The sequence below is a fragment of the Dasypus novemcinctus genome, chromosome 19 (genome assembly GCF_030445035.2).
Source record: "Dasypus novemcinctus isolate mDasNov1 chromosome 19, mDasNov1.1.hap2, whole genome shotgun sequence".
Classification (NCBI taxonomy): domain Eukaryota; kingdom Metazoa; phylum Chordata; class Mammalia; order Cingulata; family Dasypodidae; genus Dasypus; species Dasypus novemcinctus.
The window spans coordinates 53,271,053-53,295,391 of record NC_080691.1 but is presented as its reverse complement, the minus strand read 5'-3'; the positions used below and the strand labels follow the sequence as shown (position 1 = coordinate 53,295,391).

The window sequence follows — 24,339 nt, the reverse complement described above, 5'->3', positions numbered from 1 at the left end:
TGAATGACAACACAAAACGCACAAATATACACATTATAGGTATCCCAGAGCAAGAAAAAAAAGGAAAGGGAACAGGAGTGTTTGAGAAAATAATGGCTGAAAACTTCCCAATTCTATTGAGGGAGATGGTTGTACACGCCCAGGAAGTGCAATGCACATCAAACAAATCCCAACAAGCCTACTCCAAAACACACACTTGTCAAACTCTCCAATGCTCAAAAGTAAGAAAAAATACTGAAGCCAGGGAGAGAAAAGAGAACCATCATATACAAGGGAAGCTCAATAAGATTAAGTGCTCATTTCTCATCTGAAACATGGAGGCAAGAAGGCATGGGATGACATAATTAAGGTACTAAAAGAAAAAACTTTCAGCCAAGAATTATCTATCCAGCAAAGCAGGCATTCAAAAATGATGGAGAGGGAGGCAGACTTGGTCCAATGGATAGGGTGTCTACCTACCACATGGGAGATCCACAGTTCAAACCCTGGGCCTCCTTGACCCATGTGGAACTGGCCCATGTGCAGTGCTGATGCACACAAAAAGTGCCATGCCATGCAGGAGTGTCCCCCACATAGGGGAGCCCCATGCACAAGGAGTGCACCCCATAAGGAGAGCCACTCAGCGCAAAAGAAAGTGCAGCTTGCCCAAGAATGGCGCCGCACACACGGAGAGCTGACATAACAAGATGATGCAACAAAAAGAAAACAGATTCCTGATGCTGCTGATAAGGATAAAAGCAGTCACAGAAGAACACACAGCAAATGGACACAGAGAAAAGACAACTTGGGGCGGGGGAGGAAGAGGAGAGAAATAAATAAAAAATAAATTAAAAAACGATGGAGAGTTCAAAATATTCACAGATAAACAGAAATTAAGAGAGTATGCCAATAAGAAACCTGCAATACTAAAAAGAGTTCTGCAGGATGAAAGAAAAAAACAGAGGAGAGAGAGAGTTGGAGGAGAGTGGAAGAAAAACTAAAAAGACATAAAGAGAAATAAAAACAACATATGACATACATAACACCAAATAAAACATGGCTAATGTAAGTAATTCCTTGAGAGTAATAACACTGAATGTTAATGGATTAAACTCACCAGTCAAGAGGTACAGATTGGCAGAATGGATAAGGAAATACGACCTATCTATACACGGTATACAAGAAACCCACCTTAGACCCAGGGATTCAAGGTTGTTGAAAATGAATGGCTGTAAAACAATCCTACAAGAAAGCAATAATCAAAAAAGAGTGAAGTAGCTATACTAATATCAGACAAAATAGACTTTAAATGCAAGGCTATTGTAAGAGACATAGATGGGCACTATATATTAGTAAAAAGGGTATCTTTCAAGAAGAAAGAACAATCATAAACATTTATGCACCTAACTATGGAGCCTCAAAATACATGAGGCAAACATTGGAAAAACTAAGTGGAGAAACAAATGTCTCTACGAATGTAGAGGCAGAATTTAATACACCATTATGACTATTAGACACGACATCTTGACAGAATCAATAAAGAAACAAAGCCTTTGAATAATACATTAGAGGATCTAGACCTAATAGACATATACAGAACACTACCCAAATATAGCAGGATATACATTCTTTTCAAGTGCACATGGATCATTCTCTGAGATAGACCACATGCTAGGCCACAGAAATATGCTCTTTGAACTCAGAAAGACTGTAATTATTCAAAGTAATTTCTCTGATCACAGTAAAGTGAAGCAGGAAATAAGTAAAGGCCAAAGAACAAGGTCAGGCACAAAAATATGGAAGTTAAATAACACATTCTTAGACAAACAGTGGGTCAAGGTGGAAATTTCCAAAGAAATCAATAACTACCTTGAAACAAATGAAAGTGACAAGACAACATATCAAAACCTATGGGGTGCAGCAAAAGCTGTACTCAGAGGGAAATTCAAGGCCATAAATGCATATCAAAAAAGAAGAAAGAGCTAAAATCAAAGACCTAAGGCACACCTGGAGGAATTAGAAAAAGAAAAACAAACTGAACCCAAAGTAAGTAGATACAAGGAAATAACGAAGATTAGAGCCGAACTAAAGGAAATGGAAAATAAGAAAACACTAGAAAACATAAACAAAACCAAAAGCTGGTTTTTTGAGAAGATCAATAAAATTGACAAACCCTTAGCTAGACTAACAAAGAAAAAAAGAGAGAAGAGGCAAATAGACAAAATAAGAAAATGAGGAAGGGGATATCACCACTGACCCCACAAAAATAAAGAATATCATAAGAAAACTTAAAAATTGTATGTCAACAAGAAGGAAAATTTAGAGGAAATGGACAAATTCCTAGAAACACTCAAGCAACCCATACTGATGAAAGAAGAAATTGATTAACTCAACAGATCCAATCACAAATAAAAAGAGAATCAGTCATCAAAAATCTCCCAAATAAGAAAAGCCAAGGACAGTAGCCTTTACAGGTGAATTCTACCAAACATTCCAGAAAGAACTAACACCAGCCCTGCTTAAACTTTTCCAAAAAATAGAAGGAACATTTCCTAACTCATTCTATGATGCCAACATTACCCTAATACCAATACCTAATAGCCAAAGACACTACATAAGCAGATCTAAGGAAAAAATCACAATCATCCCTATAGACACAGAACAAGCATTTGACTAAATACAGCACCCTTTCCTGATATAAACATGGCAAAAATAGGAACAGAAGGAAACTTTCTGAATATGATAAAGTGTATATATGGAAAACCCACAGTTATCATCATGGGGAAATCCAAAAAGCTTTCCCTCTAAGATCAGGAAAAAGAAAAAGATGCCCACTGTCACCCCTCCTCTTTAACATTATTAGAAGTAGTTGTTTGAGCACTGAAGCAAGAAAAACATAAAAAAGACATCCAAATCGGAAAGGAATAAGTCAAAATTTCATTATTTGCAGATGATGACATGATCCTATACATACGAAGCCTTGAGAAATCTACAACAAAGCTTCTAGAACTTATGAATGAGTTTAGTAAAGTCGCAGGTTATGAGATCATGTGCAAAAATCAGTAGCATTTCTATACACCAATAATGAGCAAGGTGAGGAAGAAATCAAGAATCTTGAGGAACTAATGTTGAGTGAAGCAAGCCAGACATTGAAGGACAATTATTACATTACCTCTCTGATATGAATTAAGCAGATTGAGCTTACTCAGAGAGATAGAGTCTGGAAGATAGGTTTATAGGAAGTAGAAAGGGAGAAGAAGGCTATGAGCCCATGCCCATATGGGCAAAATCTATGGTAAGGTGGAAGTGAGTAGTTGTGCAGTGAAGAGGTATAAAAGAGGTGTAGTTGTACATTGGGTTGGGTGGTGCAAGCTTGACAGGGGAGTAGGGTGGAGAGGATGGTTCGGATGATCCATGAAATTGGGAGGGGGCCTGGGAGAAGAAGCATGTGAGCACTGGGGATTGATGGGTATGTGGTTGAACCTAAAACGTTGAGAAAGCTCTCTTGGCAATATAACAAGGAAGGGTTACTGGTTTAGGGTATTGGATGGGGGAGGCATTTGGGACAGGGCACCCCTGAGGAAGTCTTCTAGAAAATGTGTGATTATTTTGCCATATTGTACAAGTGGAGGCCCATATAATGAACAGAAGGAGTTAGACTCCCATCCTCGGGAGGCCTGATATGTTCTCAAACAGAGGGGCTGGTGTCTCTTGACAGCATGGGTGGCTCCCAATAGGGGAGGACAGATTAGTGTGTCAAGCCCTCAGCATTGTGGGACCTATGAATCTTGTCCTTCAAGGAGTGAAGCCTAGTGGTCACCATGGAACCTGAGGGGAGGGGAAGGGAGGAATAGAATAGATGGAAGAGGGGTATTGAAAGGGTAATGGAAGTGTTCTGCATGATCTTACAATGACAGATACAGGACATGTTAATTTCATCAAAAATAATATAAAAGTATATGGTCTAAAGTGAAAACCATAATGTGAACCATTGACCATGGTTAGGAGCTATGTATCAATATTGTACACCAGTTGTGGCAAATGGACCATCCACATGTAAAGTTATTGATACAAGAGGGAGGAAAGGGGAGAGGATGTTGGGTGTATGGGAGTCCCCTATATTCTGTATGTGACTTTAGTGAACTAAAACTTCTTTGAAGACTAAATTTTTAAAAAAAAGTAAAACACCGGGGAAGAAATAGAAGAAATCCCACTGTACATACAGAATGACAGATATTACAATGATGAAAGGTAAAATGTCAAAAAAAGTATTTAATATTTTTATTTTTTAAACAATATTCCAATTTTTTTACTGTCAGTTTTTCTAAATTATGTATTTTATTTCCTATGTTTAAACCTATCGTTAAAATTTCATTTTCCTAATAACTGTATTTGGCAATATTCTGGGTTTTATTTTTGAAGTTTTGGATCACAGAGTGGTTACAACTATGGTAGAGGAGAATCATTCATGTGGGGTGTCAGTGATGGCAGATACATAGGAGGAAGTTCACCTGGGTATACATATAAGATATATAAATGTGTTCAATGTTCATGGGGCATTGCCACTGTGGGTAGAGATTCATAAAACAACTGAAAGAACATTGAATTACCATTCTAGGGAGCGCTGCCACATTCTGTAATGGAAGAGCAACTGTCACCCAAGTACAAGGGCAATGACTAGTGTCCATTGATGGGCCCTTGATATTTATGACTATCCTTATGAGCCTTTGTTCTTTAGGTTGCAACATAGCCTACTGGTGTAAGGTGTCTTAAGAGTTACCTCCTGGGAGCCTGCCTGTTGCTCAGATGTGTCCTCTCTCTGAGCCAAACGCAGCATATAAATGTATTACATTCTCCCAAGTGTGGGAAATGACTCCCAGGGATGAGCCTCCCTGGCACAGAGGAATTACTACCAAACACCAATGAGCAATGCAACTGGAAAAAGATCTTGAATTAAAGGGGGAAAAGGTAAAGACAAATGAGTTTATATGCCTAAGAGACTTCAAAATTAGTTGGGAGGTCTTCCCAGAGGTAATGCATGTCTCAGCAGGATCTCACAGATAGCCAAAGTAGATACTACCCCCAAATAGTGGGCCTCCTAAGGGCTACGGAGACACCCAGGTCCTATGGTCATGGCAGATAGCTCTGTAGGTTGAAGCCTTATCAGTGGACCCTAAATTGGAGTTTGTGCTCCCTAGTGTGACAGAGTTTGACTCAGATATGACTCCTCTACACATGCCTCTTCTGTCCCCTTTATTTGAACCTATTGTTGGTGATGGAGTTGTAGGTGTACATCCAAGAGACTTGAATCTCTGGGCTGTCCATATGCCAGCTGGGCCCTGAGCCTCAGCAGAGTTGCAACACCTACTCTCCAGTTCATTGGACTCATCCAGGACAACTAACAAGGAGGTAAGGATGGACAACCACTACACCAAAGAACCAAGAGAATCTACAACCGCAGGCAAGAGAATCCCATCCATCAGCCGTATTGGATCGAGGCCCCCTCTTTTTCCTCTCTATTTTTTTAAAATGTTACATTCAAAAAGTGTAAGAGGTCCCCATATACCCTACCACCCCCCTCACCACACTCCTCCCACATCAACAACCTCTTTCATCATCATGGGACATTCGTTGCATTTGGTGGGCATCGCTATCCGAGAATCTCAGGATTGGGGAATAAAATATGGACTAGAGTGGATTACAGGTATTCTACTATAGACTTACTGTGATTCTAGCAGTGGAAGAAAGTATATCATAGATGTGGAGACAGTGGCCCTAGAGATGCTGAAGTCAGGGAGAGAGACAAAGACATGTAATACAGGGGCAATTTCAGGACTTGGAATCCTGAGTGACATTGCAATGACAGATATGAGTCATTATATATATGGCCATAATCTACAGAATTGAGTGGGAAAGAGTGTAAACTACAAAGTGAACTACAATCCATGAGTAGTTGCAATGTTCCAAAATGTGTTCATCAATTGCAATGAATGTACAACACTAACAAAAGAAGTTGTTAATGTGGGAAAGGGTGGGAGATGTGGGGAGTGTGACACCTGGGAATCCCTTATAATTTTTTATGTAACATTTTATGTAATTTAAGTATATTTTAAAAATAAATTAAAAGTATATTTTAAAAAATAGTACAAAAATGTTCACTTCAACATTCTATGTCAACTTTCAAAACACCTATGCCTAACAATGAAGATAATGAAGATACTGCCACTGCCTCATTCCATTCATATCCAAATGAATCTCTGATGAAAAGAGAAAACTCAGACATTTTTATAAAGATAATCACAGGAATTTTAACTATACTATAATAATTCAGATACCCTGACATTAGTGCTAAGCTCCCAGTTCTCCAGCATTTCCCTTGCTTTGGATTTTGGCTCAAAATAAAGAATTAGTTTGTTAAAATAATAATACTGCCAATCTTAGAGTGACTGATAGGACCCTGTCCTATTTTTCGACAATTTCAGATGTAACATTTTCTATATACTTTAACACTTTTTGTGTATATCTCCATGTTTCAATTACATGCATTCATTTTTAAATTAATTTTTTCCAACAATACTTAATATATCAACATTTTTGGTACTCCCACAGCAAACCTGCCAAGCCTAATACTTTGAAAATAATTAAATCACAATTTTAGTTAAATTATTTCATTATTTGCATCCTTGTTCAAATATTATTTATTGCTAAATTTAGCTGTATATAAATTTCTAGCTTGTGCAATGATTTTTCTTGCATAATTGTTTGTTGCATTTTCTTTCAATCTATCATTTATGATTACCTCCAACTCCTAGCACTTGGAACAATGCTATTTTTCTTTAAAGATTTATTTTTATTTACTTCTCCCCCCTCTCCCTCCGTCCCATACCCCCATTTTCTGCTCTCTGTGTCCATTCATTGCGTGTTTTTCAGTGTCTGCCTATATTTTCATTAGGTGGCTCCAGGAACCAATCCTGGGACCTTCCAGAGTGGGAGTGGCAATTACTCTCTTACACCACCTCAACTGCCTGTTTTGCTACATCTTCTTATTTTCTCTCCTCTGTGTCTCTTGTTGTGTCATTTTGCTGCACAAGTTCTCAGCATTGGCCAGCACTCCGGCACAGGGCAGCTCTCCTGCCCTGGGTGGCATTTCCATGCAGGAAGGCACTCCTATGTGGGGCACCATTTCAGCATGGCTCAGCACTCCGTGTTGGCCAGCTTACCATGTGGGCCAGCTTGCCCTCACCAGGAGGCCCTGGGCATAGAACCCTGGATCTCTTATATGGTAGACAGGAGCCCAATTGGTTGAGCCACTAGACAGGAGCCCAATTGGTTGAGTCACATCTGTTTCCCCAATGCTGTCATTAATATTAGTGTATAAATATCTGACCCAGACCATGCTTTCAATTATTTTGATATATACCTAGAATTGGGATTGCTATATCAATTAGTATTTTTACATTCAATTTCCTTAGAAATTACCAAACTATTTTCATATAGCAGCTATATCATCTCACATTCCCACCAACTCTGTACTGTCTCCCATTTTTCTGTGTCCTCATGAGCTCTTGTTATTTTTCATTTTAAAATAATAGTCATTCTAGGGGTACTGAGGTGGTAATTCACTGGCTTTGATTTGCATCTTTCCAATGTTCAATGATATCGAATACTTTTACATATGCTCATTGGCCATATGTACATCATCTATGGATGAATGTCTGTTCAAGTCCTTTGCCTGTTTTAATACTGAACACTTTAGAAAACATTCTCATTTCTTTGCATGCATATTTTTCTGAAATTTTCTTTGTGGTTACCATGAAACTTAAATTTAGCATCCTAAAACTACAACAAACTCTTTTGTTTTCATATCAATGCAGCTTCCATATCATACACATGCTATGTTCCTATATTCCTTTATTCCTCCACTGTTAAGCAGTTATACTCACAAATTATGTTTATTATAAGTCCAAAAACACTGATTTGTCACTGCTTTTCATGCATTTGTATTTTAGATCCTGTAGTACGTAAACTGTGGAATTATAACTCTCCCCTAGAAAAACAATAATAATGGTATTTATTTTTACCCATGGTGTTTCTTTTACTGGAGATCTTTATTTTCTCATGAATCTTTAATCTATTTGTTAACTATTCTTTCCTTTTAGCCTGAAGAACTTCCTTTTGCATTTCTTATAGAAAAGGTATAGTGGACATAAACTTCCACAACTTTTATTTTTATGGGCTTGTCTTAACTCTCCCTCAGGTATTTGTGTAGTTTCAATTTTTCAAAAAAAATTTTTTTTTACAGTTGTTGTGGGTTTAGCAAAAAATCATACATAAAAATCAGGTTTCCCATACATTGCCTTGCATTTGTGTGGTAGAATTTTTATAATTCATGAAAAAAAATGTTTTAAAAACTGTATTACCTATAGTCCATTATTTACAATACTGTTTACAGATTCTGTTGTACAGTCACTTTTTAAAAATCTTTATTCCAATACCATACATAGAACCTATGATTTCCCCTTTTAACCACATACAAATATGTAATTCAGTGGTGTTAATAACATTCACAATGTTGTAATGACATCATACCATCCATTACAGAAACATTTTATTCAACCTAGAAATTCTATACAATTTGAGCTTCAATACATTCCTTACCCTTACCCCATAACAAAGTAAACGATATTCTAGATTATGATCTTATGAGTTTTCTTATTCTAATTTTTTCATATCAGTGAGATCATACAATATTTGTCCTTTTATTCCTAGCTTATTTCACTCAGGTTGATGTCATCATTGTTCGTCCATGTTGCCATCTTATCATAACTTTCTTCCTTTTTATTACTGAATAATATTCCATTTTATGTATTTATCACATTTTATTTGTCCACTCATCAGTTGATGGAGACTTGGATTTCTTCCATATTTTGACACTTGAGGATAATATTGCTATGATCATTGGTGTGCAAAAGAGTCTCCTAGTTTCTGCTCTTTTTTGTGTACATATGTGGTCATGGAATTGCCAGATCATATGGTAATTCTAACTTAACTTTCTAAAAATTGCCAATCTTTATTCTAGAGCAGCTGCACTATTTCACATTCCCACCAAAAATAAGTATGTTCTTATTTCTCCACATCCTTTTCAACACTTGTAATTATCCATTTTTTTTTTAAGTAGTAGCCATTCTGGTGAGTGTGAAATTGTATCATATTGTGGTTTTGATCTATAATATCCTAATTGTTAATGATGTTGAGCAACTTTTCATGGCCTTTTTGGTCATTTGTGCTTCCTTTTTGTAGAAATACTGGTTCAGATCCTTTTTCCATACATATTTCAAGTGAGTTCTTTCCCTTTCTATCGATAAGTTGAAGGATTTTTAAAATATATCCTTGACATTGTTTATTGGATATATGGTTCCAAATATTTTCTCCCATTGGGTAGTTTGTTTTTCCACTTTCATAATAATGTCTTTTGATGCACAAAGTTTTTAAATTTGATGATGTCCCTTATATCTATTTTTTTCTTTTGGTGCTTGTGTGTTGGGTGTAAAGTCTAAGAAACCATGGCCTAACACAGTATCTTAAAGATGTTTCCCCACAATATCTTCCAGGACTTTCACAGCTCTGGCTCTTATATTTAAGACTTTGATCCATTTTGAGTTGATTTTTGTAAAAGGAATGTGGTAGGGGTCCTCCATTCTTTTGCAAATGGAGATCCAGTGTCCCCAGCACAATTTGTTGAAGAGACTATTCTTTTTCCGAAGATGGACTTGGCCCTTTTATCAAAAATCAGTTAGCTTTCAATGTAAGATTTGATTTATGAGTTCTCAATTGAATCCCATTAGCCTATGTCTGCCCTTGTGCCAGTGCCATGATGTTTCGCTTATTGTGACTTTATAAGAATTTTTATGATTGGAAAGTATGAATTTCATTCTTCTTTTTCAAGATGGCTTTTCTTCTTTGGGAGGTTTTTGATAACTAATTCAATCTTTCTACAAGTTATTGGTTTGTTGAGATCTCCTGTTTCATTTGGATTCATTGTAGAAAGTTTCTGTTTCTAGGAATAATTTGTTCATTTCATCTAGGTCATCTAATATTTTGACATGCAGGTCTTCAAGTATCCTCTTATAATTATTTTTTATTTCATTGGAATCAGTAACATAGCCCCCATTTTATTTTAGTCATTTGTGTCCTCTCTCCTTTGTTCTTCATGAATCTAGCTGAAGTTTTGTGAACTTTATCTATCTTTTCAATGAACCAACTTATTATTTTGATTCTCATTTTTTAATTTTTTCTATGTTGTTTTCTTAATCTCTGTTCTAATCTTTATTTCCTTCCTTCTGTTCATATGGGCTTAATTTTCTCATATTTATCTAGTTTTTTTCAGTGTTAAGGTAAGTCTCTGATTTGAAATCTTCGATCCTTTTTAATATAAGCATTTATAGCTATTAATTTACATCTCAGCACAGCACGTGTTGCAGCCCACAAATTTTGGTATGTTGGATTTTCATTTTAATATACCTCAATTTCCTAATTTCCATTGTGATTCTGTCTTTAACCCATTTGTTGTTTAAGAGTATGTTCTTTAATATTCACATATTTTCCAGTTCTACTTATGTTATTGTTTTCTAGTTTCAGTCCATTAGGATTGAAGATACATTATATGACTTCAGCTTTTTAAATTTATTGAGGTTTTTATGTGACCCAATATATGTTTGAAATAGTTATGTACTGATTATAATATACCAATCATAGACAACAGACCAATCCTTAGAAAGGATGGGGCACTGTTCACAATTTTCCAAATTTTCCAAGTAGTATCAAACATTTCCATGTAAATGACTGATTTCTGCTTTAGAATAATTCTAACAACATCAAAAACTTCACAGGATGAATTGAGAAAACAATAAATTTTATCGATAAATTTCCATCTTCAATATTGGAAAACCTGGTATTATTTTAAGAACTGGAAAAAAATTTTTCCATAACTTAAACTAAGTAATCTGGCAAATATTCTTCATAAATTAGACAGAAACATGGCAATGATTTTGATAAAATGGAAAAGGGAAACCTTTGCAATAATCTAATATGCCCCAAAGAGCATGGGCCAAAAATATACTTTTTATACTTGCCTACAAAAAATGACTTCATGATGAAAATGTACTGTCACTGCTAATGATGAAATTATGCATTAAATGATTTTTATCCTGCAAATAAGGAGTCTAAGTATTCATAAATTTACACCGTTTAGATTGCAGGTTATCTTTTATTGAACCATCATCACTAATCTCAGTTCAGGTTACTGTGAAAGGGTTTGGGCCAATGAACACTGATGGCTTTTATTTAACCATCTGTGAAACTGACTCAGGTAGCCTCCACAATAAGCATTAAAGTGAACACACATGGCATAGGGAAGAGAAAATACAAAAAAAATCAACAAAACCAAAAGTCGGTTCTTTGACAAGATCAATAAAATTGCCAAACCTTTAGCTCAACTGACAAGACAAAGAAGATGAGAAAACATGAATAACTAAAATCAGAAATGAAATTGTGTACATTACTACTGACTATAGAAATTACAAGATTGTAAAATAAAACTATGAATAGAACAACAAATTACACAATGTAGATGAAATGGAAATAATTCTAGAAGCACACAAACTACGAAAATGGACTCAAGAAGAAAGAGCTTATCTTAGAATAATCACAAGCAAAGAGAGTAAATCAGAAATCAAAAACCTCCAAACAGAAATGCTCAGGAGAATATGGCTTCATTGTTGAAATCTACAAAACATTTAAAGATATATTAACAGCAGTTCTTCTCCAACTCCTACAAAATACAGAAGAGAAGGGAACACATCCTAAACTAATTCTATGGATCCAGCCTTGTCTTTGTATGAAAGCCAGACAAAGGCATCAAACCTAAAATTATCCCTCATAAATACAGATGCCAAAATCCTCAAAATACTAGCAAATTAAATCTAGCAGAATGTTAACAGGATTACACAATATCAACAAATGGGACTTAAGGATGCAACGGATGTGTCAAAATATAAAATCAACAAATGTAATATTCTACAACTGATTGACCAAAAATGAGACCATCTAATTTGATGCAGGAAAAGCATTTGATAAAAGCCAATATCATTTCACGATGAAAAAATCAGCACACAAGGAATGGAAGGGACTTCCTCAACTTGATAAAGGGATTTATGAAAAATTCACAACCACCATTATAAACAATGGAGAAAGCCCGAAACTTTTCTACTAAGATCAGGAAGAAGACAAGGATGCTTGCATTCACTCTCTGTTATTAAACATTGTATTGAATATTCTTGTTAGAGCAAGAATAAAAAGAAATAAAAGGCATGCAAATTGGAAAATAAGAAGTAAAATTATCTCACTGAGATGATATGATTTTATATAGAGAAAAACATACAGCATCCACACAAGCACACTCATGCATGCACACACCATAATTATTAGAGCTAATAAATAAATGCATTAAATATTAACATGCATAAATCAATTGTATTTATGCAAATTGTGAAAAATCCAAAAGGAAAAATAAGAAAAATGAATTTTCAGAGGCACCAAAAATAATAAAATTGCAATGAATAATTTTAACCAAAGTATGCAAGACTGGTATAGTGATATCTATAAAATACTGCTAAAAGAAACTAGAGGACCTAAATAAACGGAAAGACATCCCATTTAGTGGAATGGGAGATTTAATATAGTTAAAATGGCAATTCACTTTATTTAGAGATAAAATTCAATATCTATCAAAATCGAATCAACCATTTTTTAAAAGCTGACCCTTAAAATTATGCAATTATAAGAGATCCTGAATAGATAAAATTATGTTAAAAAGAACAAAACTAGAGGATATCCAATTCTATATTTTAAAACATAATATAAATCTACAGTTATTTTTTAAAAGTAAGTCACTTAAGAGCAGTAAATGTAAGAGCAAAACTATAACACTCTTACAAGTAAATATGGGATAATTCGTGACTGTGAATGTGGAAATTGATGCTCAGATTTGATATTAAAAGTACCACAAACAAAAGAAAAAATAGATAAATTGTATTTCACAGAAACTAAAACATTTTCACCAAAGAACTCTCTCAAAGAAGTGAAAGAACCTATATAAAGGGAGAAAATCCTTGCCAATCATATATCTGACAAAGGTCTAATGTACAGAATATATATTTAAAAATTTTCTTACCACTTAACAAAAAACAAATATTCTAATTAAAAATGGGCAAAGTGTTTGAAAAGACATTTCTTCAAAGCATATATGCAGTTGATAACAAGCACATGAAATGATGCAAACATCTTTAGTCATTAGGATATGCAAATCAACACTACAATGAGGTATCACTTCACACCCACTGGGATGGTTATACTTTTTGAAAATCTAAAAGAGTTGTTGGTAAGTGGAGAAATTGGAATCCTTTTACATTGCTTGTGGGTAAGTAGAGTGGTGCAACCACTGTGGAGAGTATTTGAGCAATTATTCAATAAATTAGGCACAGAACTAGCAAATGAACCAGGAATTTTCTTCCTTAATATATACCCCCAATATTGAAGAGGGATATTCAAATAATTGTCCACAAATGTTCACAGAAGCATTATTTACAATAAGAAACAGTGGAAGCAGCTCAAATATCTACCACCTAATAACAGATAAACAAAATGTGTTATTTTGGGAGGCAGATGTGGCTAAAGCAGTTGGACACCTGCTTCCCATATTAGAGGATTGGAGGTCCCAGGTGTGGTTCCTGGTGCCTCCTAAAAAAAACAAGCAAAACAAATGAAGGGACCAACTCATAGGAGCCAATGTGACTCAGTGGTTAAACTCTATCTTCTCACATATGAGGTTCCAGATTCAATCCCCAGGCCCAGTACCTCAAAAAAAAAAAAAAAAAAAAACTTCAAAAATCCATATAAGGGGAATAGATATAGCTTATGAGTGCCTGCCTACCATGTACAAGTCCCAGGTTTGATCCCTGGTACCTCCTAAAACCTAAAAACTGAAAAAATTCAACTCTCATTGAGGAGTGGGTTTAGCTCAGTGGTTGAACACCAGCTTCCCACATACAAGGTCCAGGGTTCAATTCCAGCCCTGGTATAAAAAAAATGTTTATGTCCATACATTGGAATTTTGTTCCCTCATAAAAAGAAATGAAGAAATGGTATAAGTTATACCATGAAAAAAATCTTGAAAACAGGCAAAGTGAAAGAAGCCAAATACAAAAGGTTACATTTTTTAAAGATTCATTTAAGAGAGACAGAAGGAAGATTAATGGTTGACAGGAATTGAGGAGAATGGGGAATGTGGCATAATTCTTTTTGGTGTATGTGGTTTCCTTTAGAGTTCATAAAAATGTTCTGAAATCAATAAAGCCGATGCACATTTTGAATGTACTCAATGCCATTGACTATATTCTTTAAATGGTTAATTTTATGTAATGTGAATTTCATTTCAATAAAAAAGTGTAGATAATGTCAAAAAGTGCATGAGATTTTATTCAAAGAAATCCAATTTTCTCTGCAATATAAAACATATTTTAATATAAAGTGAATATAAGCATTAATAGTTCTAAATTTTAGTGAACAAATTTATTTTCTTATATTTCTTTTTTCAAGTTTAAATAACACCATATTCAGAGGAAAATAAAATAAAAATGGCAACTTAAAGGAAACCCTTGAATTCTTCTCAAATATTTGTACAATTGTGAATGAAATGGCAATAAAATTATGCCCTGCACGGTGTTATGTACTAAATTTTTACATAATTTCCCTTTATCAAACAAGTATAAAATTGGTTTCTGATTTTCCTTCAGATAATTACTAACATCTTATCCTGTTCTAAAGAATACTATGTAGTTTCTACCCTACTACTCCCATACTCCATTCTTCATCCCAGTAAACTGTTGTATTTTTGTCTCATCATTAATCCTGCTGAAATGCTCATATTTATTCCTCTTCCATTTACATTTCCAGATTTACTTCAGAGAATTCCAGCCTTTTATCCATAGAGAACCAGTGTGTTATTGCATTATGGGTACTAAGAAATATTAGCATCCATTAGTACCCATAACACACTGGTACTAAGGAATATTAGTATCCATAATGCAACAAAAATAAATTATGAATGAATAAAGGAATAAGTGAATCTTCATCATTTCTCTTGTGCAATCAAGATGTGACCACTAGAATATAGTCATTATATTGTTTATTGACTGTTTTAAAGGGGTATGGAAAAATAAATATTATATTTGCCATGAGAAGAAGAAACTGGACAGGGCAGGATTTGTGAAGGAGAGGAAAGTGCTGCTTTCCTTTGGAACCTCTGAACCTAGCTGACCTTAACCTGTGTTCCAATTTTGGGATTCTGTTGAGTTCTCCAAACAAGATGTGAGCAGGCCACATTTACATGCACTTTTATAAATCCTGACTATATTCAGACATTTTTCATACCAAAGAAGTATCTTCCATTTTATTGTATCAACTTTGGCCTTACGAGTCTCATTTCCTATTTTTGACTGTGTCTTTTATTCATTTTTATTTTAAATCTATTTAATTACTTTTAATTGCATTGTCCAAGGTTCTAGGTCTTTGCTATTCAATACTGTAAGTAATAACCATATGTGACTATTAAATTTAAATAACACTAAAAATTTAGTGCTTTAGTAGTATTAACTAAATTTTAAGTGCCCAACAGCTATGTGTGGCTTCTGTAATGGAGTGTGCCAATATAGAACTTCATTGCAGAAGGAACTATTAGGATGTTGATCTGGATCTTGGATGTTTCTCCTATTTTTTCCATTTATGAGTGATTGTTTGTTTCTCTACTAATTTCCTTCTATGTCTATACTCCAATAATGTTTACTTTTATTTCTTTTATCTTTCTAAGGTAGGTGCTTATATTATTTAATTATTTATTTTAATTTATGTAAGTATTTACACAATATAAGAACCAATAATTATCTCAGGAATATTGGTTTAGACTTGTGACTCCATAATTTTATGTAACGTAATATATTCAACTATTATTATTTTTATTTTTATTTTTATTTTTTGAGATACTGGTGGCTGGGGATTGAACCTGGCCCTTGCATGTGGGAAGCCAGTGTTCAGCCACTGAGCCACACTGGCTACTCTGTGTTAGTTTTTCCATTTGGTTCCCGTTTGTTTTTGTTTTTTTCAAGAGTCTTGGGAACCTGAACCCAGGACTTCCCATGTGGGAAGCAGATACCCAACCACTTGAGCCAAATCTGCTCCCTTTATTTTTCATTATATATATTTTTATTTGTGCCAAGGTTATTCAGAAGAATTTCCCACCTAAATATTCAGTTCATAGACTTTTCATGTTTGTCATTATCTTCTGGTTTTATTTTCCTTTGAAATTTTTAAGGTTTCCTCCATTCTACTGTATGAAACATTTGTATGTTTTGTCCATGAGCTCTTTAAACATAGATTTTTTTTCAGGACATGTTATGTTAATATATAAATTGTTGAATAATTGTGGAAATTATTCTAATTTTTTGAGGCAGTAGTTAAGGATTTTTATTGCCAGAACAAGAAGGATATAAGCATAAAAGATGTTACATAAGTTCTATAGGCCTGAATGGAGCCCTCAGGCTAAGCCCCATTTCAGCAAACCAAAGCTTAGTAAGTTCCTGTCTCTGTAAGTGCTCCTATCACAGAACCTGGATCTTGTGAACAACCAATTATTACTCAAGAGCTCCCTTTTTCTTATGTTGCTTAGTTCCTCTATGTCAAGTCTAAGCCAAGTCAGGAAAAGTATCATATGTTACTAATATGTTTATTTTCTTTACTTTGTTCTGCCTATAGAAGCCTTCTTTGCTCTTCTGATCTCCTTTCCATTTTACAGATTGTATGTTGCCCAAGTTATAAATAGCTTGAAAAGCATATTAGATACAAAACAATAATAATTTCCTTTGGATTTTGGGGGATTTTCAAGTCTCGGCTATGAGGATAGGATCAAAGTTGACAGCTAATGACTCTGGAGACAAGAAGACAGACAAAAGTGCCTACTGAATTTGTGTTTTCTTTTCTTGCCACCAGCTCCAAGGTCCATGGATGAGCCCCTTTCAGATATGAGCACCAATAATTTTGTGTTTAAGTTCTCTGATCTTGCTAGCTCTCAGTCCAAAGTTAGTGGGTTAATCTTAATGATGAGAAAGATCAAATTTTGAGCCTGAGTCCCTAGCCTTTTGGTACACTAATTTTACTTCTTCCATTGTTGGTCTCTTTACCCTATGTACAAGGTGGTAAAAAGTGAAATGATAAAGATGGGATCCTCATTTTTATCTAAAAACTTTGATTCTCTACATTCTGGCATTCTGGCATATTACATGTTCAAAATTTATGAGGATGGAAGCTGTGCCAATCTAAAAAAATGACAAAATCTCACAAAAGACAACCTGGAATTACAGAGTACATTCTGAGGATCATCCAATTAAACAAAATTACCCATCACTCCAGAAGAGGAGCTCTGAAACGGGATGGAAGCAGTATTCTTAGAAGAGAACCCAAATTTTTAAAGAAAATTAAAGATCATATACTTCAGGTAAAACCTAAGCAAACAGGGAAGTGGACTTGGCCCAATGGATAGGGCATCCACCTACAACATGGGAGGTCTGCAGTTCAAACCCCGGGCCTCCTTGACCTGTGTGGAGCTGGCCCATGTGCAGTGCTGATGCATACAAGGAGTGCCCTGCTATGCAGGTGTGTCCCCCGCATAGGAGAGCCCCAAAAGCAAGGAATGAGCCCCATAAGGAGAGCCACCCAGAGCAAAAGAAAGTGCAGCCTGCCCAAGAATGGCACCGCACACACACAGAGCTGACACAAGATGATTCAACAAAAAGAAACATAGATTCCTGGTGCCGCTTATAAGAATACAAGCGGTCACAGAAGAACACACAGCAAATGGACAGAGAGAGCAGACAACTGGGGGCGGGGGGGAGAGAAATAAATAAATAAATAAATCTTAAAAAAAAACCTAGACAAACAGGACTGATTTAAAATTATTAGTTAAATGAAAACAGTGATGTCTTTGCAATTTTCAATTTTAAGTACAATGTAACCACACAATTTTTTTCTACTCAGGTTTGTTCTTTCTAAATTTATACAGTTTTCTAATGAAATAATATAGCATATGTACTAGATCTTTAAGATGGTAAAAAAAATGTAAATTGTGTTTTCAAGAATGTAGAGTTGAAGGCAATTTACTAGATCTCTTTGATAATTTAAATATGTAAGGTATGCAGGATGCTTTTTGTTAAGGGAAAGGAAAATAGTTTTGCTTAAACTCAAATGACAGGTTGCTGCTGAATGAGAAACAGGAATGTGTAGGACAATCCTGAATAGATATAGAGAATTGTAGAAGGAATGCAGAAAAGGGATTTTATTTGTCATAGTCAAGGTTGGTTTAAGACTTGATAGGTTTATAAAATTTTTAAGTTTTCTTAGACAGTATCTTCATGTAGAACTAGTATTTGGTTTTCTTTCTGTTAAAATGACAAAGTATTCTTGGATTACTGGTCTGCTCTTAGTAAGAATTTTTTAAAAAGGTTTTTCTAAAATATCTGAGTAACTATTTAGAAAGCAAAGATTCTGTATCTTATCAGAAAAACTCCGTGCTTCATATTGATCTTATCACCCTTTATTGTTTTAGAGAACAAAGTTTCTTACTTTTGAAATGATTTTTTTTTTTACCATCATGCTACCTCCTCTTCTTAATTTAAAATATTTGGTGTCACTTTCATTAAGAAGGGAACTAAATATTGTTTCACAGTTTCCCATGATCCTATTTAACAAAATGTCAAAACCTGAAAACTTTTGACAACTTCCTTCCAAAAAATTGAACCATATATGATATCTTCTTTATCTCAAACTCTTGTTGGGATTTTCTAGAGGGCCCTTGGAAAATCACAAGGGACTTTTTCTTTCACCTTGTAAAAAGTAAAGTCTTAAAACTAGTTAGTTTTATTTGATATGTCATCAGTTGCATAGGAAGTATTATCAAATTTAAAAGGATTTTGTAACTTCCTGTTGGTTAAATGTTAAAATAAACATTTCAGAAATTACATAAAGTTCTTAGAGACTTGTCAATATACTTTGTTCTCTAAAACAATAAAGGATGATGTGGTTCAAACAGTTGAGGTCCCACCTCCCACCTCCCACATGGGAGGTCCTGGGTTTGATTCCCAGTGCCTCCTGAAAGAACAAAAAAACAACAAATAACAAGCAAACAAATGACAAACCAACTCAGGGAAGCTGTTGTGACTCAGTGGTTGTGTGCCAGCTTCCCACATACAAGGTTCCAGGTTCAATACCCAGCCTATGGTAACAAAAAAACGAAAACTCTATACATGCTCCTATGATCAACCCAGATGTCATTCTATTTGTATGTTTCTTATGTTAGAAATTTCAATGGAATATTCCAAGCAGGCTATGTGGCTTCCACATACTGACTGAATAAGGTAGACTTCCACAATTTTCTGCTGAAAAGGATGAACTCCGTGCTCTTACCCAAGCCTGTTTTCTATCCACAGAAAATTGTGTAACACCTATTATGATACCAGATATGCTGCAATTTATGATTTCAGCATGCTATGTAAAAAAAAAGAGTTCTTCACTTCTTCCAGTATGCCAGCTGAAAATTGGGAACAAGTAAATTATCTCCTTTCTGCCATTTTACTCCCATCTGTGGTTGTCATCATTAAGACAGAGGTACACTCAAAAGGAGCTGAACCTGAATATTTTTAAAACATGCTCTTGCAAATTTTCATGTGAAAACTACCACTACTAAAACAGCTATAATTATAAACTTGCATTAAAACTGTCTATATTAACTGAAAGACCTGGCCTTCCCTGACCCAAAATGTTACCTTAGGCTCTCATAATGATTCATAGCATTCCCTTTGGTTAACACAAACTCTCCCCATATGAAACTGTTACTAGCAGACCTGTCTCTGGGAATAAAATTGAGAACTGATAACATTTTCACACCATGATATAAACCAATTTGCAAGTCCTTAATGCGTTTTGCTAAAGATAATCTTCAAAAGGTAGACGATATACGTTTAATCATAATCTGATACCAAGATAATAGGTCTACTGGAAATGGCACAGTCAAAAAACAGCCCTGGGGAAACGGACTTTGGCCCAGTGGTTAGGGCGTCCGTCTACCATATGGGAGGTCCGCGGTTCAAACCCCGGGCCTCCTTGACCCGTGTGGAGCTGGCCATGCGCAGTGCTGATGCGCGCAAAGGAGTGCCGTGCCACGTAAGGGTGTCCCCCGCATGGGGAGCCCCACGCGCAAGGAGTGCACCCGTAAGGAGAGCCGCCCAGCGCGAAAGAAAAGTGCAGTCTGCCCAGGAATGGCGCCGCCCACACTTCCTGTGCCGCTGATGACAACAGAAGCGGACAAAGAAACAAGACGCAGCAAATAGACACCAAGAACAGACAACCAGGGGAGGGGGGGGGGGATTAAATAAATAAATAAATCTTTAAAAAAAAAAAAAAAAAAAAAAAAAAAAAAAAAAAACAGCCCTGGATTCTCATTAAAAGGAACCCTGTCAAGTACTCCTAACTTCTGACACTGCAACTTTATTATAGGATATTGACCATTGGTCAAACAATTGGTCAAACTAAAAAAAATGTTCCATCAGACTTCTGGACTTGTTCTAACTCTGGAGACTTAAAAAATCAAACTAACCAGGAAATGAAGTAGACAATATCATGAAGTACACTAATAGCTATGGTGAAAGATCAATTCCTCACATAAACAATTTATCTCATAGACTTGACTTTACTAATATTTATGCATAAAAACATTTATATTTCCTGATGCTTCGTCCAAGCATTGGCCTGGAAAGACAATGCCATTGCCTGCTTCTTCCAAGACATTTCAAAGGGAGGTAACTTCACAAACTGTTGGATCTGTCACCATGAACTACAATCTCTGCACATTGCTGGGGACCCCATTATGCTACTTATTACAAATTTCTTCCTTGTCCCAAATGCTCAGTCTCCTTGGATCAAACTGCACCATTTGTTTTATATCAAATACAAATACTAGACTCAAGGTCCTTTGTTCTTACTCTGCTTTAATCTTTCTTGGACTTATAACCTTGTAACCATGAAAGAAAAATTAACAAAATTTTATGATTATGCTGACTCATTATATAGATGTAATTTTTACTAGCTAGATTAACTTCACCCTTCTTTATGGTTACTTCAAACTAGGCTCACCCCTGTATTACTTACTATTATGATGGCTATTTTAGACTGACCTTCCCTCTGTTTATGGTTATTTCAGTATTAGGCTCACTCTTATGTATATTTACTAGGGTGATGATGATAACCACTCTACCCTCCCCTGTCTGAATCCATAAAAACCTTAAACTCCTTAAAATAAGGAAGGCAGATTTTTGGGCCCTTGGGCCAATGACTTCTTTTGCTAGACCAGCAAATAAACCCTTTCTCTCTGGAACCCCAGTGTCATAGGAATTGGTCTTTAAAGTGCATTGGGAGGAAAGAACTTACTTTTGCTTAGTATGAAACACACTATAGACAAAACTGGTCTAGAGAATTACACAGATATCATAAAAGAGCCTTGAAACCTTACTATAATAGTCCTCGTGCCTCCATAAATTAAGTTACCTTAACAATGGAAGTCCAATTTCAGGTTCAAGACAATGGATCTGCAAAAGATTCACAAAACAAATGAATATTGGTTAACTCCTCATTTATACTCTCAATACAACAGAATCTTGGATGGTAAGGACAAATGATAGTATTCCTAGTAATGGATCTATGGATCTATAAACATCACCTTAACTGTAGTTATTCTGTCCTTCCAGGCAATATTTTTACTGTGGAAATTTTATAAGATATTTCCCTGGGTGGTAATTCCCTTCATAGCTTGTAAATATCTGGTAAATGTGCATGTCATCCCCTCACAGTTCCTTAGAAGTTTATAACTGAAACTTCCCAGGGGATTACTCTCCTCAATCTACATTATCAGGCAAAACAGGATTTACCCAGGGAGCCCATGGTTCTGAGTTCGCCTCTTTTTGGCAGATTGATACTACTTTGGCTTGTGGTTAACACAAATGAAAACAGGATTAGATATCTATCTATCACAATAGGAGAAATTTCTGAATCTACTGCTAGAGATAGAGCTGCACAGCAAATCATTACATTTATTAACTAAACTTGTTTTGACAAGAGCACTGCCAAATGATTACTTATTGTCTGCACAAGGAGGCATTTTTTACCATTGCCAACACCACCTGTTGTACTTGAGTAAACACTTCTGGGGAAGTTAAGAAACAATTGCATGAAAAAAGTAAACAAGCCACATAGTTTAAACAGGTAAGGTCTTTCTCAGGGCCCTGATTTGATCACTTTGGTTTCAACTGGTTTAAATCATGGACTCCGGGCTTAGGAGCATCCTAAGCCATGGGCATTTGTGCATTTTGTCACTCATAGTACTCATTACAGTCTTCTTGGTACACTGTTTTCTCTCAAGCATTTTGAATGTGTGTCCCCAGGTACTTATGAACCAGCAAGTGATTTCTTTATGTCTAGGGTGACCTAAAAATGATGATCCTGAAAAAATTGACAGCATCATGACTACCTATGAGCCCAACATGAAAACAACCTGCAAGTAGTACTCCAAGATACTGGACAGTAACTGAAAATGGGCTCAACATCTCAAATTTTGATAACAACTCTCAATGGCTGAGAGCCAGATTAAAATGGAGAAAATTGTTAAATAAATTAAGTATGCCCTAGATGGAGTCCCTCATATTAAGCCCGATATCAACAAACTGAAGCTTAACTAAATTCCTATCTCTTGAAAGTGCTCCTTTTCCCAGAACCTGAAACAAGAGAACAGCCTGCAATAACCTGCCAGCTTCTTTTCCTTCTCCAGAAATCTTGATCTGTTGTTTGCTTTTCGCAGAATTTTGTCCCCAGCGCCTATGATTTATTTCAATTCTCTTCCTCACTCAGTGCCCCCATTTTCCTTGTACTTTTCATTTCTGGGACCCTCCAGTCTCACAGTTCAGTTTAATCCTCCCCACATGTTTTATTCTGAGGCTTTTCTACCTCAGGTTTCTGCCTGCTATGCTATCCTGACTCTCAGAGTCAGACGGCATCATTCCAGCAAGGTGGGTCCTGCCAGAAAAGTCCATTCTGCATACAGGGAGTTCCACCAACAGTAACTGGATTGAGTGAGTGCACCATTCAGCCACCGCCGTCCTGCAGCACTTTCACACCCTCCGCGCCTCCCACCCGGCTGGGGAGGGGGGGGCACTTTTGTTTTCAGCACTTTCCAGCCGCTTGTTTTCTACCCTGGGTCTCTGTGCCTGGATATGCGTGGGGTTCTAACACACTCCTGTGAGTTCCTCTAAAATCTCTTTCCCTGGCGAGAGGGACCCAGGCTGCCCGCTGCCTCTGGAGAGCTCCCGACCTTTGCACAAGGCCCGTTGAGAGGGAAGGAAAGAGGACCAGCAGATCTTGAACAGAAGTTTCCTACCTCATATTTTTCTTTCTTCAATTCGATGTTGGTGGAGTCCTTCTCCAGATTCTACCATCCTCCAGAGTTCTGGAATCTGCTCTTATATCCACTGAATATCTCGGATCGTTTTTCGGGGGGTGTCTTCCGTCGCTTAGTTGATGACGTCACCGCTCCGCCATTGCTTTTTTAAAAAAACTTTATTTCAATTTCTAAAAATAACAGACAGAAGGCAGCTTAAAAAATTATGGAAGCATTAGTCTGAAAAATTCTGCAAGACATATTTATCTTATTTATCCCTTTTTAAAAAAGCTCAATTGTTTCTCAGCTTTCAGAAAGATAAATGAGCATAGGTTGGTTAAATGACATGACCAAGTTCTCCTTGCTAATGAAGAAAATGAAGGAAAATGCTTAATCATATTCATATCTCATAAAACTGAACCTCATTTAAAATTTTGACCTTTAGCATTGATCTAGTACCCTCTTTGCTATTGCTACAAAAAATTACAATATTACTAGTAACTACAGTCTATAAGTTACATTAGCTGTATTTTTTCCGTATATCACCATATCTTTAACACCCTGTAGTAGAACATTCTTGTCTTTATATTATTAAGCACAATCCTCATCAACCATCAAAATCAGTTATTCCGCTCCTAAATTATCCTCTAGCAGTCTTTCAATCAACATCAACCTCCCTAGACTACCCCACAAACCACAATCCCATTTAGAAATCAGCAGTATGTTATACACATTGTAAGGTACCACCATCAACTCTATTACAACATAGTTAC

At 35.9% G+C, this 24,339-nt stretch overlaps 1 protein-coding gene across 6 annotated transcripts in view; it reads right to left on the bottom strand.

The window, feature by feature from the left end:
• Positions 1 to 23,717, bottom strand: part of LOC101418574 (zinc finger protein 596-like) — a 265,118-nt gene extending 241,401 nt beyond the window's left edge. For 3 of the 6 annotated variants that reach the window (XR_009181912.2, XM_058281888.2, XM_058281887.2), the window contains exons 1-2: positions 23,567 to 23,697; positions 21,685 to 21,725 (exon numbers count right to left, since the gene is read on the bottom strand). The gene's annotated coding sequence lies outside the window, so the exon portion shown is untranslated. Of the gene's footprint in view, positions 1 to 21,684; positions 21,726 to 23,566 lie in introns of all 6 variants that reach the window. The other 3 variants (XM_058281885.2, XM_058281886.2, XM_012524560.4) reach the window with 2 other exon arrangements.
• Positions 23,718 to 24,339: the final 622 nt, after the last annotated feature.